A 6,237-nucleotide genomic window follows, 5' to 3' on the forward strand; every position below is an offset into this window, starting at 1 on the left:
ATTAACAACAAACATTATTTCAGAAGTTGAAAAAGGTGACAGTAAGGTGATACTAATACTACTGAGTATACAGTCTTATTTTCATGACTTTGAGATTTTTCTGTTTTAATTATAAAAAGATGAGAAGCCAGTTTTCTATCCTAAAAATACTTACTTTTTTAAACTGTATTAATGCTTTAACAAACTGTACAAAACAGATAATGAGAGAAACATGTGCATTTATAGAACTGCATGTCAGTCACACAAGATACCTGCATAGGAAATTCCCAGCATGACTCCATTAATCTGTGGGGACACAGAGCAATTCTTGTTTTGACAAAAACATTCATTAAATTGTCCAGCACAGTCACCATCCACTTCCTGATGGTTTCCTTCTGGTATGAATGTGCATGTCCCGTTTTTTGTTACTTAGAGCAGACATTTACCTTCTTCATCCACCAGCCATTGGAGGAGGACTAGGGTCACTCAAATGATTGATTCGACCCATTCTTCTGGGAGGGTTTCCAGGTGACCCTCTTCCATCATCATATCTAGAATCAGATGAGCTTCCATAACCTCTTTTTTCCTTCACATCTTCCTACAGCAAAGTTTTGAAAAACAAAATTACAAATTCTGCTATTCCCCAGAAGCAATCTGTTATCAAAGATAATATCCACGGGGACTGACTCTGACTATCCACCACTTGTTTGTTCAAGATGTGAGCCATCTTTCCACCTGTTCCCTGCTTCAGAGTGACTGAGCCACCAGGACCCATGTGCTGTCTGTATCTATTCCTGCTCCCACCCCCTGACGTCCCCACATCCTCATTTTCAATAGCCAATGTCTAATTTTCAGATACTTATCAACCCTATGTACTGAGGGGATGGGAATGATACTTGCTGTGAAGATAATTACCCTCTTGGTTGGAATTTTAAGCTATTACATTCATAAATATAGGTCAAGGTCATCAGATTGTAGCAATTTAAACTTGTATTCTTTAAAAAAAAAAAAAAAAAGTTCCCTTTTTCTTCCTCCTCAGTTTCTGAACATCCAACCATTTAAGCTAAGTCCAATGAGCACTATCTGTAAGTTTGGGCACCCCTGTGCATATCCCCTCATTTTATATCAACTGGATGCTTTAGTCTCAGCTCTAGGAATCTGTGGCCATGTTTTTATCCATGGACTCAGGCGTCCTCAGGTCTCACTGAACTTCAGACCAACAAGAATTCACCATACTCCAGGTCGATGGGGGTATTTGTAACTTGGTCAGACTCAGCCCACCTCTTGGGGTTTTTTTCCCCCAATATTTTATTGTGAATTATGTGACAGTTTATGTAGGATAACATTAGATTTATATTCATCGTATCATATATATCCTTTCATTCCATGGTTACAATCTCTTCATGCATCATCAACCAGCCAAAGGGTATATACCCTTTAAGCCTGCCCCTTGGTCATCAGCACACAGCCCCTTTCCCTCTTTTGGTCTAGAGTCCCCAACCACTCCATTTTTCCACGCCATCATCTCTGCCTCCATCTCTGGCATCACTACTTCTCTGGGTAGTGTCCTGCTCTCTGCTCTTCTGCCTTGATGGTCCCAGAGACCTAAGCTCCTAGACTGCAACATCAATCATTCACATCCTTTTCCTACAAAACATCTACCTTTACATTTCCATCCCTCACAATCAGTTGTGATAGCAATTATTCACTACTGTATCACAAGAACCCTATCCGCATCTCCTTCCATCAGCTCCACCCAGACAGATTGGATACTACTCAGTGGAGAGTCTACATTCCTCTGTACCTTCTGGATCGAGGCTCCCTCTTGAAAGTTGTAAACCAGTAATTTCTTGCCTATGTAACCCCCCATTTTGGGTAGCCAGTGTCCAAGTTGCCTATCCCTGTCTACTCTGTGTGTGGAGGGGGAGGGAATGATCCTCACTGTAAAGATTTTTTCCCACTTTTGAGCTACTGCATCCATAGGTGTAGGTCAAGTTCATAAAATTGTATGAGATTACTCTCTTTTTTTCCTTTTCTTTCTTCTTCTAGCTAAGCTCTGATCATCCAGCCATTGAAGCCAGGTCAAGTGGATATTATATGCAATTGTGTGTGTTCTTATGCATATGCCCTCTCTCTTGTCATCTGGACGTTTTACTCTCCACTTTAGTCCTCTGTGGCTATATCACTGACTCTGGGCTCAAGACTCCCCAGTTCTTGCCACACTGCTGGCAAACCAGGTCACCACCCAGATTCACAAGAATCTATTGAATATTGTAGGGTTTATCTTGCAGCTTCATTGCTGTTTTTCCCTCACTTCCCTTTTTCAGTGATGAACGTGGTCAACAATCAGAGCATGTATTCCCACTAAGTCTTGGACTTAGAAGGGCGTTTGCCCTGAGGGGAGCTGACCACTTGCCTTGATGAACAACTTGCTTATTCTTACAGTAATCAGTTAGACTTCCTATATTGTTTTATATTTTTCCTATTGGTCTTTCTTTCAAGAAGTATTTTCTGTTCTTCTACCAGCTCCAGGCTGGTATGCTTGTCATTTCAAGTAAAAATTTCCCACTTCAGAAGATTCTGGATGCAGTTCAGGATTCCACCTATGGTCTTATGTAATGCAGAGGCCCACAGGAGGCCTTCTTCACTTGGTACATTGCAGCCCCATTTTAGGTATTCCAATCCTTTATAGGTAGAAGACAGACTTACAAGCTTTCTGTGGTAATATTTCTGGCTATTCCTTTCTCTCTCCCTCAAGTGTCTATTTTATAATGGTATGCCATGGAAACCAAGATTCAAAAGACAGCCAAGCATCTTAACATTATTCCCCCCTCCTCTTTTCCCCATTACAATCATGTCTCAATCCCTTTATCCCAGAGCACTGTTGTTCCAAGGTTATGCATACATCATTATTTACTTCTGTCCCACTTAGTCCATGCAAATCTGCCTAACTGTTTTCCCATCCACTTTGTTCTTCCATTTCCCTCCCGCTTCTTGAGTATTTCTCCCTCCCTAACACTCAAACTATCCTGTGTCTATTCCCTACCATGTGCTCCACCTTCTCTTCCCTCCCCTCCCCTCACCTCCCGCATCCCGTAACCAGCAAAGAATCCCCCCAACCCTTTAGTATGGGTTCTATTTCTTAGTCTTTAACTGTAGTGATCCTATGCAGTATTTCTCATTTTCTGACTGACTATTTTTACTCAACATGTCCTCATGGTTCATCCATGTTATGTGGTGGTTTGAGCTTCCTTGTTATTCTTCAAAGCAGCATAATACTCCATTGTGTGTATGTACCACATTTATCCATTCTTCAATTGATGTACACTTAGGCTGTCTCCATCTTTTTGCTATTGTAAATAGTGCTGCTATGAACATTGGTGTGCAGATTGCTACTCGTGTTATGGCTCGTATTTCGTGTGTGTAAATATGAAGTAGAGGAATTGCTGGATCCTAAGGTATTTCTATTTCTAACCTTCTGAGGAAGTGACATATTGCTTTAAATAGAGGTTGGACCATTTTGCAATTCCACCAGCAATGCAGGAGTGTCCCAGTCTCTCCTCATCCCTGCCAGAATTTATTGTTCTCTACTTTTTTGATCTTTGTTATTATTGTTAATGTGAGATGATATCTTATTGTTGTTTAAATATGTATCTCTTTAATGGCTAGTGATCGTGAACATTTCTTCATATGTTGTTGGCTGACCAGATCTCTTATTTAGTGAAGTGTTCTGTGCCCATTTTTCAATTGAGTTATTTGTCTTTCTCTTGTAGAGTTATTGTAGTTTCCTATATATTTTAGAAGTAAATCCCTTGTCTGATATGTCATTGCAAAATATTTTGTTTCCATTCTGTGGGTTCCCTTTTTACTCTTCTGGTGAAGTCTTTTGATGCACACAAGGTGTTAATATTTAGTATGTACCACTCATCTATTTTACCTACTTTTGTTTGTATAGATTTCAAAATGCCTGTTTATTCCCTGAATTAGTGCCCTCACATTTGTCCCTAATTGTTTCATTGATGGCCTTCATAATTCTGGAATGCCCATTTCAGTCTTTAATCCATGTTGAGTTGGTTTTTGTATAAGCTGTGAGTTTAATGTGTTGTTTCAATCTTTTGTATATCGCTTTCCAGTTCTGCCAGCACCATCTGTTGAAGACACTATCGCTTCCCCATGCAATATATTTAGGTACTTTTTCGTAAATCATTTGGCTGTATGTTGATGGGTTAATTTCTGGAGCCTGATTCTGTTCCATTGATCAATGTATCTTTCCTTGTGCCAGTACCAAGCTGTTTTGACCAATGCAGCCATGTAATAAATTTTGAAGTCGGGGAGTGTGGGTTTTCCAATCTTATTCTTATTCTTAAGCAGTGCTTTGCTTATTCTGAGTCTCTTTCCTTTCCATATAATGTTTGTAATTTTTTTTCCCATCTCTTTAGAAGAACGTCCTTGGAATCAGGATTGGGATTGCATTATATGTTTAAATTGTTTTGGGTATTATTAACATTTTCACAATGTTAAGTCTTCCTATCCAGGAAGAGGTGAAATCTTTTGATGCACATAAGGAGCATGGTACATTCTTCCATTTTTGTACGTCTCTTTTGGTTTCTTGTAGTAGTGCTTTGTAGTTTTTTTGTATAAGTTCTTTATTTCTCTCGTTACATTTCTGCCTAGATTTCATCCTTTGGTCAGCTATTGTAAAGGGTATTGTTTCCTAATGTCCTTTCCACAGCTGTTGTTTATGGTATGATTTTTGTATGTTGGTCTTATATCTTGCCACTTTGCTGAATCTTCCAATGATGTCTAGTAGCTTTTTAAATGAGTCTTTGGGGTTTTCTACATATAGGATCATATCGTTTGAAAATAGAGAGAGTTTTACTTCCTCTTTGCCTATTTGGATGCCTTTAATTTCCCTGTCTTGCCATATAGCTCTTGCTAAGACTTCCAGCACAATATTGAATAGGCGTGGTGACAAAGGGCATCCTTGTCTGGTTCCTGTTCTCAGAGGGAAGGATTCCAGTTTCTCTCCATTGAGAATAATGTAGGCTGTTGGTTTTGTATATATGCTTTTGATTATGTTGAGGAATTTCCCTTCAATTCCTACTGTGTTGAGTGTTTTTATCAGGAATGGATGTTGAATTTTGTCAAATGACTTTCCTGCATCAATCGATATGATCATGTGGTTCTTTTCTTTTTTTTTTCTGATTTATATGGTGGATTACGGTGATCGTTTTTCTCATGTTGAACCATCCTTGCATCCCCTGTATGAATCCCACTTGATCATGATATATTATCTTTTTGATGTCTTGCTGGATTCTGTTGGCTAGGATTTTGTTGAAAAATTTTGCATCAATTCTCGTGAGTGGTATTGGTCCACAATTTTCTTTTTTAGTGATGACTTTCCCTGGTTTTGGTATGAGGGTTATGCTTGCTTCATAAAATGTATTAGGAAGTTTTCCATCCTCCTCTATATTCTGGTATAATTTGAGAAGAGTTGTTGACAGCTCTTCCGTGAATGTTTGTTTGAGCTCAACAGTGGAGCCATCTGGGCCTGAACTTCTTTTCATTGAGTTTTTTGATGGACCGTTTGAATTTCTTCTTTTGTTATACATCTGTTCAGGTTTTCTATTTTACTGTGTGTAAGTTTAGGTAGGTAGTTTTTTTTCCCTAAAAATGTATCTATCTCCTCTAAGTTTTCAAATTTGTTGGAGTACAACTTTTCATAGTATTTTGTTATTATTCTTTTGATTTCCTTTAATACTGTAGTGACATTGCCCATGTATTTCTAATGTGCCCTTTCAGTGTATTGTCTATTTCTGATATTCTATTATTGATCATTTGGACCTCTTTCTGTAGGCTTTGAATTATTTCCAATGCTATATCTATCTTATTTGATTGTTCTTGTATTGTTTTCCTGATTTCTTCCTTATTTTTCTCAACTCCATTGCAAAGTGTTTTGAAACATTTTTTCAATCATTTTTCTGTATTCCTTCTCAGGCATTTCCAAAGCCTGCCCTCCTTCTAGAATATAGCCGTGGTCTACCTTTAGGTCATTTGTCTCAGACATTTTATCTTGTTTCTGAACATGTGCCGATATGGTCATCTGATTTTGCTTCTTGGATGTGTTTAGTGTTTACCTGTGTCCTTTATACTTAATTGAGTATATGTTTTGGTATTTTTTATGCTTTCTGATTGCTTCCAGGTAGATGTGATCATGATGTTGGCTTTCCTTTTCACTCTTCTTATTGCTTAACTCAG

General features: G+C 38.4%; 1 pseudogene; it reads right to left on the bottom strand.

Annotated features, from left to right (window-relative positions):
• Positions 1 to 430: 430 nt before the first annotated feature.
• On the bottom strand, positions 431 to 706 carry LOC102841334 (annotated as a pseudogene).
• Between the last annotated feature and the right edge of the window lie 5,531 nt (positions 707 to 6,237).

The sequence above is a fragment of the Chrysochloris asiatica genome, unplaced genomic scaffold (assembly GCF_000296735.1).
Source record: "Chrysochloris asiatica unplaced genomic scaffold, ChrAsi1.0 scaffold00464, whole genome shotgun sequence".
In the NCBI taxonomy this organism is placed as follows: Eukaryota; Metazoa; Chordata; class Mammalia; order Afrosoricida; family Chrysochloridae; genus Chrysochloris; species Chrysochloris asiatica.